This window comes from Gobio gobio (assembly GCF_949357685.1).
Source record: "Gobio gobio genome assembly, chromosome: 5".
Classification (NCBI taxonomy): Eukaryota; Metazoa; Chordata; class Actinopteri; order Cypriniformes; family Gobionidae; genus Gobio; species Gobio gobio.
Genome location: NC_137101.1, coordinates 56563850 through 56575922, shown reverse-complemented (window position 1 = coordinate 56575922; position 12073 = coordinate 56563850). Strand labels below are relative to the sequence as shown.

The 12073-nt window shown below is 37.1% G+C and overlaps 1 protein-coding gene across 1 annotated transcript in view; it reads left to right on the top strand.

The window, feature by feature from the left end:
• LOC307126581 (NACHT, LRR and PYD domains-containing protein 12-like) overlaps positions 1-12073 on the top strand; it is a 176083-nt gene that overhangs the window by 39471 nt on the left and 124539 nt on the right. Inside the window, exon 2 of the mRNA XM_079817177.1 lies at positions 5065-5131. The gene's annotated coding sequence lies outside the window, so the exon portion shown is untranslated. The remainder of the gene's footprint in view (positions 1-5064; positions 5132-12073) is intronic.

Here is a 12073-nt window from a genome sequence, read left to right as displayed (position 1 = left end):
CGGCAATTTGCAGGCAACACCGAAAACTGCCGTAAATTGTCGGAAATTGACGTGGGCCTTGCTTGGCAGTTGTCCCCCCATGACCCCCCCTCCCCTTAATTCTAGGGGAGGCTTTATCATGTAAATGAAGATGCTGTGAGCTACACAAATGCAAATCAGAGTAGCAGCAGGGGGAGTTTTATCTAGGTTCTGAATTTTTTTGACTAAAACAAGTTTAAAGTTTAAGTTAAAATGTTAACTTAAATTTAAGTTAAATGTACTCGTTTTAGTTCACATTACTAAATTTTTAGGGCAACCAGTTTGCTCCAATTTTTTAAGTAGATTCAACTTGTCCGGGCTCACAGTGTAGATTAATTACTCTATATGTCATTAGCAATAACCAATGTTATGTAAAAAAAATAATAATACAGGACAGCAGTGAAGACAGCAAGACAATGAACCAAAGCACACAAATAAATCAAGTAAAGCATACAGTTTACATACCAAAATAAATTTTTCCACCCTGCACTGTGAATGATTTTTTAAATGGCTATTAATCATAAATGTGAAAAGTACAAGTTTGTGTGTTTATAGTTAAGTCAGATTGTGTTTTTCTGTAATTGTCATTTAAATTGAGCTCACACCACATTTTATGAATTATCAATGCAGATTTTCAAGAGGTGGTTTCCTGGACAGGGTTTAAATTATGCCAAGAGTAGGCCTTAATCTAGTTAATCGTGAGTTAAAAAATTGTTGCCTGGAACAAAGATTAAGCACAGATTACTAACACCTGGACTATGAGTCCTGAACTAAAATAAACTGGATTCATTTACAGTTTTATCTAATTGCTTACACACAATTTCTGAAAATATGGCTCCATTTCTTGTAACTCTACACACAAAACACACAACATGCAAAACATCAGACATCTCTTGCAAAAGCAACACTTTGTGCAAAACTATTTTAACTCTTCCAAAAATGTTGTTTTTGCATATATCTAACTACACACAAATATGCACAACTGAGGAATTTACAGTTGAACTGAAATCAACTGAACTGAATCAACACTGAAGTCACTTGAGCTGAATATTGACACTATATTGGCTTGTTAGAGCCGGTTTACAGCAGAATTTGTTTTGAACTTGTTACTGAAGCTGCTATGAAAAAATATATTTTGTTGTATGCATATTCTTTCTTTCTCAAACCTTAGTTTTGATTTCTAAGTGATCAATTTATGTATAAGTGTTTTCACACATGATCATTGGCTGTATGGGTCCTCAGTAAATTAATGTGGCATTTAAATGGCAAAAGTCATTCTTGTCTCTATAACTCATGGCTTCCTAAAGACACGTTTATGGGTAAATAAAATATTAATAATATAAATAAAATGAATATCAAAACATATTTTAAATATAATGAAGTCATTTTATTATAGCACTCATCAGATGTTCCTGGAAACAAAACAGAGACAGAACAGTATAAACAAACTATACAACAAACTAAACACCAAATTACAAAAACATTATTATGTGAAAGTGAATAAAGTTGTGTGTGTGTGTGTGTGTGTGTGTTTTCAGTTATAAATATGTGCTGTGTAAATTAGCCTATACTTTTAGAAATTATATATAGCCTAACTTTAAAAAACCAACAATAACCCATATAGATAAATTATAATAATTGTATAATATTAAGCATTTACTTAATATACATTGCAACATTAGGCTACTTTACTCTAGCACAGTAGTCAGTTAAGCAATTAATTAATATCTTATATTAATATGTATGTAGCCTAGGCTACATCTAAAGGTAAGTCTGCTTTAAAAAAAAAAAATTACACTTCGACATGTACAGAATGTGCGCGTTAAGAAACACGTTCAAATGTGTCTTCTTAACATGTTAAAACTGTGCGTCGACTGTGTGTGTATGCCTGTTACACGACCAGAATGTGCGTGTCTACACATACAAAAGAAACACGTAAAAAATTGCTGCGTTGACGCGGAAAACAGGGCGTGTTGAAACGGTCTTAAGTCACGCGTTTCGTATAAAGAGATTTGGCCCCGGGCGCGTTCCATATTAGAGCCCTAGTCCAATGACGTGCCAGGTCGAGGTCATGGCCATGATGCGTAGAAGACGAGCTTTAAGCTTTTTGGTTTTTTTACATTTCCTATGTTTTTTGCTGCTTTCCTTTTTCGCGATCAACAATGACAGGACGCCGTCTTCAACTCAATCTCTGCATGGAGGCGGCCAACTTTTTGGACTCATTTTCAGGAGGCTGTCTTCGTCTTCACAACTCTAAGGCAAACTGCAGGCGCTATGAACCACAGCATGGGTAATGTAACGTTACGATATAAAGAATATGCTTTTATTCAGCTGTATAAGGAAATGGATGCGTTACTAGATCCGAGCTTAAAACTGCACATTTTGTTTACACAGACTATCCTCGCCTCATAACGAAGCCGTGAGCTCTTATCTGCTTGGAGCGATTTCCGCGAGTCCAGATTTAACCGCTGATCAAGACGACATTGTGTGTAACTTAAGTATAACTTCTGTTTTTCTCATTCCTTGTTTAATTTTACCGTGACTGTTTTTATTAATACCAGTCTCATGTAATTGTTTTCCAGCTGCCTGTAAGACGTATTATGAATCGACACGCCGGAGCTTCAGATACCAACAACCTGAACTTGCATAGCAGGCGGAGTTTAGCTCGGAGTCGATCAAGAAGAAAAAGGGTAAGATTTATTATATTAGATCCGTTTTTTGTCAATGTGAGTATTTTTCAGGTTGCTTATTGTCTTTATGGATTGTATTACAGTTGCTGGAAGCGAGAGTGTGCTGGATGAGGTGGATGTTTGGAAGTCCGCGACCATTGAACTCATATCTGATGAGGAAGACGGCTTTGTTGACGGGGTGTCTGGATGCCGGATTGTGCGGCCACCGCCCTCTCGCAGCCTGGAGCTCGACGAACTTTACATTACATTACGAGACATTACTGCTGCACTGTACATAGTTGTGTGTTTAACAATAAAGCTCTTTCTTTGAGTAAACCGCTGTGTTTTATAAATTAAGCCCTTTCTTTGAATGAACAGCTGTATGCTTATAAATGAAGCCCCTTGTTTGAATAAACGGCACGGTCCGTATAATTTTCCCATATATTCCTTGATGGTATGAATACTTCATAGCACAATAACATTAATATAAAACAAATTATTACAACATAAATTATATATTTATTATTATTATTGGGGTTTACATTTATAATGAGCCAGGGGGACCAATAATGATTGGTTTGCAGTGATCTGCCAACCAATCACGAGGGATTTCTCTTTTTTAAATGTAGTGGCTTCAGCCAATAGTGAGTGAGTAAATTCAAGTCTGGCCGTTGACTCTCTGGTTTCGCTGCTATTCATATGCTAATTAGAGGCGTCGCACCTCTGCGGTCTCTCAGCGGGGGGCTCTCCACCTAGAGACCTAGGTTCGTTTACGACAATTTGTGGCACAGACGAACGCGGCGTTCGCTGCCTCTAAATTGTCGAAAACTGCCGAAAATTAGGGAGATTTCCGGGAGTATACAAGCGTTTACGGGGTCGAAAATCCCACTTTTCATGCAGTGTAAGGAATAGAGAGAAGTCTTAAGCTAAGAGTAAGGACGGGGTTGACCTTGTTGCTATGGATGATGTCAACACGCTTACTAACTATGACCACAGTGATTGGCTGATAGGGGAGGGATCTCTGTCAGTGATTTAATTATAGAAATATGTTCATGGTTTCATGTTGCAATATTCAAATAAAGATTTTAAAATAAAAATGTTGCTATATTCAAATAAAGATTTTAAAAAGTAGGCCAAGTGTCACTAATTAAACTACCGTAGTATATGTTCAGCTAATTGTCAGCCTCTTAAGTCTCTTGCATGAAATCAAGCAAAAATGTTGTTTTATAAACAAAGTTTGTGAGGAGCGCGCTCAAATGGTCTATCTAATCAGCGCGAGAGGAGGTATATACACAGCCGAGAGCCGACTCACCTAGTTACCTCGACAGTTTTCTGCATCCCTCCGCCACCCCGTTCCTCACTCACGGTCTGCAATGCGGGGCATAACTCTGGGTTTGGGCTAAATTCAAGCTCTGAGCCCTCGATCCCCTTGGACAGTGCACATAAAATGCTTATAATTTTTTACTCTATTCGATCATTTGTAAACGTGAACTTGTAAAAACAACTGCCACAGGTAATCTTACATTATTATTAAAGATACATTTATTATCACTATTGCCTCAATGTTGTATAGTGTCTTTGGGCGGATTGCGGCAACAGCCAGTAGGATTGTTTAGTGATTTGGTCTTAGTGACTTAGGAGTCCTCTTGACTACTCCTAGCGTTTCATGGATTTAGGAGCTAGTTTTAGCGCTAAAATTTAGGAGTCCTAAAATTAGGACTTACACGCCCATTATTTTTAAGAGTTTCTCCTAAATCGGCAAGTTAAGAGCTACTTTTAGCCTTAAGATGTTTTGTGAATACGGCCCCAGATTACTTATAGTGACAATAGCATAGTGATAAAGTACATGGTTCGAAGTTTTGACGCAAATCAACCGGAGGTTTAAATCCGCCTTTTGCTGATCTTGCTCTACTCACTTTTCCCATCCCATATCACATCGAAAAGGCATTTCTTTTCAATAAAAATGAAGAAAATAGATTAAAAAATGGAACTAAAACGTCTAACGTGTGTTAAATGATGAAGTGTTGACAGACATGCCCTTTTTCAGTTTCAGCACATGCCCCTCAAAAGGTCTGTGCAGTGTGCACGGCCCTGCCTTCAGTGGATTACAGCAGTAAATCAGGTGAAGGAAGTGGAGGAAATGCTGTCTGGTTTGAAAACACACTGCTGATAAGGAGCATCAAATAGCAAATATATATATATATATATATATATATATATATATATATATATATATATATATATATATATATATATATATATATATATATATATATATATATATATATATAAGAATTTCGGCAAATGCAGTGACAGGAGACTGAGTGCTGACGTCTCTCATGTCTCTTCCTGAAAAGCAGTTTCACTTCCTTTACAGAAGTCAAAGAAATTTCAGTTCAACACGACAGTTCAGAAGAGAAAAAGTAAAGATCTACAAATCTGAGGTGAGTGTTTCATCTTTCTTTAGTTGTTTTCGTGTGTGTGTGTGTGTGTGTGTGTGTGTGTGTTATGTGTCACTGGGGACTTTAATGCAGTTGTGAATTAATTCTGATTATTTTATTTAAACTTCCTCATCTCATGATCGAACAGAAGATCAAGTGTGTCTTATTGGTACACAATACATTCTGCACTCGTGAAAGATGCTGTTTTCCGTGATAGTAAAGTACAAAGCCTTGTTTACATAATGAACAATAGTTCAGCAACCGAACGTTTATGGTGAATATGAGTGTATTTGGAGTCTTGCTGAATTCATTTTGGCTTGATGTGTTGTTTATAACGAATGCCACTAAGATTAAAATGATTTAATATACATACAAATGTATGTAGTTGTTTGCAGTTATGAGGTTAACGGGTGTTTTTGGAGTAAGATCAGTTTCTCTCTCATGAGATTACTTCCTCTTCTTGGCTGGTGTTGTGTAATATTCAGTTCTTGTGAAAAACTGTTCCAATGGGTGGAGTATACATGAATATTCAAGATATTTCCCTTGTTGTGGGCGTGGCAAACGAATGGAACTGAAAATATTAGTGCACGCTCCTCAAATCGCAACTCGTTTCATGGATTATTTTGAAAAGACTCTGAAGTTTCAATGTTAAGCAATAACTGCAACAGTTCACATTTTCAAAACAAAGATGATTTATCATATTACACAAACTATTCAGAGTTGTTTTGCCTGATTGATTACAGGCATACAGATAAATAGGTTAGGACACAGAGCAAACAATGAGTGAATAACCTATGCTCATCTCGGCTAACACAGATTATTATTAATTATTTGTGCCCTAATAAAATGTTTAAAAGCTATAGCCTGGTGTGAGTCATCCTGAATTTCTTGTTTATTATATAGCCAGTGTTTCTGTTAACTGCATAAACTACATCCCTACTGAGGAAAACGTTTTACTAAGCTTGTAGTCATCATAATTAATATTGTACCTGATTATATAATACAGTGCATAAAGCTTTAAAGCATTGTTCTGATGGATGGCCCAATCTTGGACATAGGCCAAAGGTTACTATTTTTAAACCGGGACAGGAAAAAATTATATGCTACGCATGTCTTCATCACCAATGTCATAATGAATTCAGTTTGCTTTTGTGATCATATACTGATCAACATATAAAGTCACTGTCTGTTTCAGACTGGATGTAAGAGCTGAAGTCACGAGTAGATCTGGCAGTGTGTGATCTGGGGGCTGTTCTTCTGTGCCAAGGCCTTGTTTTAATAATTATTTATTACAAAACTGCAATTATTATAAAAGTGTAAAAATAAAACAATAAAAAAAGACTCATTTTATTTGTTTACATGTACATCATGTCACAATTAACCAACATCAGAGAACTGTGAACATGAAAGTGTGTTGTTAAATTATTGAAATATTAACTTTAATAATCTCAAGAGGATTTCAAGTAAATATTTTAAGTCAACAGAGTTTGGCTGACAAAACATTTGGTTAATAAAACTATATATTAATACAATATTTATTATTATTATTATTAGTTCTTTATCTTAGATTCTCTAAAGCTAAACTGTATTTGACTGTTAACTAAATACAATAGAGATAAATATGACATACTCTTTTAAGGGTCCATTTTAAAAGGATTGGTTGTTCAAGAAAAAAAAAAAATTCTGATGCCCTCATCTGGTACAAAGTCATATTTTGAAAAATAAATGCTGTGTATTATTTATTTTTTTTACATACAATATAAGTCAATGAACACCAATATTGGTTCTACTGGTTCCCAATGTTCTTCACACAGTGAGTAAATGATGACAGAAATTTCATTTTTGGATGGACTATACCTTTAATCGATGAGTACTTGGAGACTAGTGATTCCCAAATGCCTGAAAATGCTTGATTGCTTAATATTGAAACTTCATTATCTTGTCAAAATAATTCATGAAACGAGTTGCGATTTGAGGAGCATGCACACATATTTTCAGTTCCATTTGTTTGCGCATTGTCTCAAGGCCACGCCCACAACAAGGGAAATATCATGAATATTCATGTATGCTTCACCCATTGGAACAGTTTTTCACAGGAACTGAATATTACACAACACCAGGTTATGTTTCTCCGTGTTGTAAACTCTTGGGGCGAGGTTTATAAAGCATGCATTTTTAGGGGCATGATATTCAAATGACGATGTTTCAGCCGCCACATTTATCAAGGTTACCATTTGTATGATGGGTTTGGCGGCATAGGAACTTTTATTTTAATTTTTTATTAATCACACGTGAACCCTGTCGCAAGATGATAAGCGGCATCAACAGCTTTTAACTGTTTAACTTTTAACAATTAACTGAAAGTGTTGAACACATCAGATGTGTAGAAATGTAGAAATACCTCTCAAATGTAGACAACTCCCATTGTGAGCGCGAGCTTCCTGTCACGTATGATGACCATGCGGGCGCCACCGGCTCACATGCGAGCTGACACCTTTTTCTTTTGTTTGTTTTTTTACTTCAGAGAGCACATGTTCAATAGCAGTACAAATGTTGAAAGGCTGTTAAAAGTACCAGTCATCACAATGGCTGATGATTTCAATGTAACACTAGACAACAAGGAATATTTTGCTCAACCATGTTTGAACCAGAATACTCAGATCAAGAACTGAGAGGGTAGGGTTGTGTCGTGGAAAATTTGAACTCTTTAGTGGTGAGATTGTAATGAAAACCAAACCCAATTGTCTTCGAAGTATTTTATTCTTGCAAGAAGTCCATTCACATACAGACAAAGTTTGTGCACAGAAGGACAGCCTCACCCAGTGTGGACTTCTTATATACATCTTACCCCTCACCCAGTGTGGGCTTCCCTATATACATTTTACCCCTCACCCGTTGTGGGCTTCCTTATATACATCTTACTCCTCACCCAGTGTGGGCTTCCTTATATACATCTTACCCCTCACCCAGTGTGGGCTTCTGATATACATCTTACCCCTCACCCAGTGTGGGCTTCTTATATACATCTTACCCCTCACCCAGTGTGGGCTTCTTATATACATCTTACCCCTCACCCAGTGTGGGCTTCTTATATACATCTTACCCCTCACCCAGTGTGGGCTTCTTATATACATCTTACCCCTCACCCAGTGTGGGCTTTCTTATATAGATCTTACTCCTCACCCAGTGTGGGCTTCCTTATATACATCTTACTCCTCACCCAGTGTGGGCTTCCTTATATACATCTTACCCCTCACCCAGTGTGGGCTTCCTTATATACATCTTACCCCTCACCCAGTGTGGGCTTCCTTATATACATCTTACCCCTCACCCAGTGTGGGCTTCCTTATATACATCTTACCCCTCACCCAGTGTGGGCTTCCTTATATACATCTTACCCCTCACCCAGTGTGGGCTTCCTTATATACATCTTACCCCTCACCCAGTGTGGGCTTCTTATATACATCTTACCCCTCACCCAGTGTGGGCTTCTTATATACATCTTACCCCTCACCCAGTGTGGGCTTCCTTATATACATATTACCCCTCACCCAGTGTGGGCTTCCTTATATACATCTTACCCCTCACCCAGTGTGGACTTCCTTATATACATCTTACCCCTCACCCAGTGTGGGCTTCTTATATACATCTTACCCCTCACCCAGTGTGGGCTTCCTTATATACATCTTACCCCTCACCCAGTGTGGGCTTCCTTATATACATCTTACCCCTCACCCAGTGTGGGCTTCCTTATATACATCTTACCCCTCACCCAGTGTGGGCTTCCTTATATACATCTTACCCCTCACCCAGTGTGGGCTTCCTTATATACATCTTACCCCTCACCCAGTGTGGGCTTCCTTATATACATCTTACCCCTCACCCAGTGTGGGCTTCTTATATACATCTTACCCCTCACCCAGTGTGGGCTTCCTTATATACATCTTACCCCTCACCCAGTGTGGGCTTCCTTATATACATCTTACTCCTCACCCAGTGTGGGCTTCCTTATATACATCTTACTCCTCACCCAGTGTGGGCTTCCTTATATACATCTTACCCCTCACCCAGTGTGGGCTTCCTTATATACATCTCACCCCTCACCCAGTGTGGGCTTCCTTATATACATCTTACCCCTCACCCAATGTGGGCTTCCCAGGGCTCTCAAGTTTTGAGTTCAGTGAGATTTTGGCGACGGCAGCAGGGGTTTGGGTGGGGACGAAGTTCTGATCTGAATTTTTTAATAAATAAATAGTAATATATATATATATTTTTAATTCAACATTTATGTGTGTGTGTGTGTGTGTGTGTGTGTGTGCATAGTATTAATTCTTGCATTTCTCTATTTCAAAGATGTCAGGAAAGAGGCAAATTAATAATCCATAATAATTTTGAATATATATATATATATATATATATATATATATATATATATATATATATATATATATATATATATATATATATATTATATATATATATATATATATATATATATATATATATATATTTTTTTTTTTTCAGAATTTATTGTGTTGTAAATATAATTTATTCTGAAGCAATAGTCTCACCAGTGTTCAATCAGCTTTGAACATAATAATATTAAACATATTTAAATCTGCATATCTTTGATATTTTAACCTTTTATGAAGGGCTTTTTCCCATAGCCTTATTAAATATAGGCTATGCTTCAGCTTTCATTTTATATTCTTAAATTTGATCTATAAATTTAATTAGAATAAGACACTGCAGGGCTGTTGCGAATCAAATTAAATAATTGACACTAAAAAATGTTATGAGATTGTTTTAAATATTTTTGAATATACAAATAAGAAATGTTGGAAAGAAAACATTAAACTAAAGTAGGTGGTAGAATGTAAACGTTGTTGTTGCGGGAATATCTAAATTCTACCCGGATACAGCAATGCTTTTTTCTGATTGGCTGTTCGGTAGCTATATTTTTTATTTGATTGGCTGGTGCGTGGCAGGGCCTTCTGAACTCTATGTGGAACTCACTTGATTCCTCTAATAGCAGCGCAACTTGGTGGGCATTATCCTGGAAATTTCTCTGCGTGAGAAATACAAGGTGTGAGCGTGTGAACGGGTTGAAATGCGTGTGTCTCACGCCCAATGCGTGAGACTTGAGAGCCCTGGCTTCCTTATATACATCTTACCCCTCACCCTGCTGTGTTCCTGTTTTGCAAAATAACAATTGAAGATCTGTACCATATAAGGAGGCAAAAACCATCTCTCATCTCTAGGCCCCGGACAGAGGAGCCACTTCAGAAACAGCGGGATGTAGACATGTAACACCTTTTGTTTGCAAACACAATTTTAGCTTGTCTTGTCTGACACATGTTGTAATGCAAACACATACATAATATAAAGTAAATACATTCTGCATAAAGCAAAATTAATTTCCACTACACTTTGGCATTCACTATGGGTGTAATGATATATCCTTATTCAATGTATCGCGATATAAAAATCGTTGATGTAAACAATATGATTTGCAATATATTGTTTTATCCAAATTGTTTTATCCAAGGCTCTACTTGCTGTATTTATAAGGTATAATTCACCCAAAAATGTAAACTCTGTCATCATGTGCTCACCCTCATGTCGTTTCATTTTAACTTTCAAACACAAATGAAGATATTCTTTATGAAACCTGAGAGATTTCTGTCCCTCCATTTAAAGTCATTCCTCTCAAATCTAAAAGATCCAATAAATGTCATAAAGGCATCGTAAAAATAACTAATCGAGTGTCTAATCCAAATCCAAGCCTTCAGAAGAGACATGATGGCTTTATACGATGAACAGATTTACTGTAGTAAACACAGACGTGCAAATTTGCGTGACGCGTGAAAACAACATGAGAGTGAGTAAATGCAGAATTACAATTTTTGGATGAGCTAAACATTTATAGTTTGGGAATAGTCATTTTGACATGTTTTTTTAAACATTTGAAGCGTTTTAGACGGTTTATTCTTAAATATGTGTAGTGCATTAATAGCAGGAGAGGCGGGACATAGCGAGCACCTGGAGAGATGCTGCCTGCATTGAAAGCGTGAGTAATGCGTAAAACAATTATGTTTACAGAGTTTCAGTGACATCACTGTGATGTTCTCATCTGAGTATTTGACAAGAAAACAGACGTGTGCGTTCAGTATGCTTTACTGTGATATCAGACAGTTAATACACAGACAGCCGTCATCCCTCGTGGGCTTAATGCACTGTTGTTTACACACCGTAATACGGCAGGCGTACCCCTGTGCGTCATAACGTAAAACATCACTGTCGTAAACCTCATACTGCATATCCTAAACACTACATCACTTCTTTTTTTTTTTTTTTTTTACAATTAGATCCACTACTTTGGACATATGTGACTTACTTACTTGTCGTCTGTAACAACAACATTACTTGTCGTACGTAGCTTGGCAGTACAAATGTAAACATATAATTCAAACCTGTGCTAGAACAAACACATTCAAGTAACTTATCAAGTGTGCTTGGAATGAACAGTATCAAAGTGCAACAGTACTTCATAATCACTGAAGTACATTCTTGTGCATTGTGCAAATGGTTTTGAAAAGAGAAAGAACAGTCCTTTGGGAACCTTTAGGTTAGTCTTTTAGACAGAACAGTCATTCAGAAACCTTTAGACTAATCTATTGCTGTATTGGGTGTACGCATTCTTCACTCAAGCTCATAGTCTTTGAGGTATGCAGGACGCTGGCGGTTAACTCGAAAGGGATACCTTGGTTTCACAGCAACAATGTCCTCATTATCAACAATTCTCTCATCCTCCTCATCCAGACCTGTGGGCGCATCTTTTGTCTTGGAGATTATTTTTTTGAAGAAAGACGAATTCCTTGTTATGGAATGTCCATCTCGGGTTGCTGTGACCATGGAGCCATTGACCTCTGCCACAGCGTATGG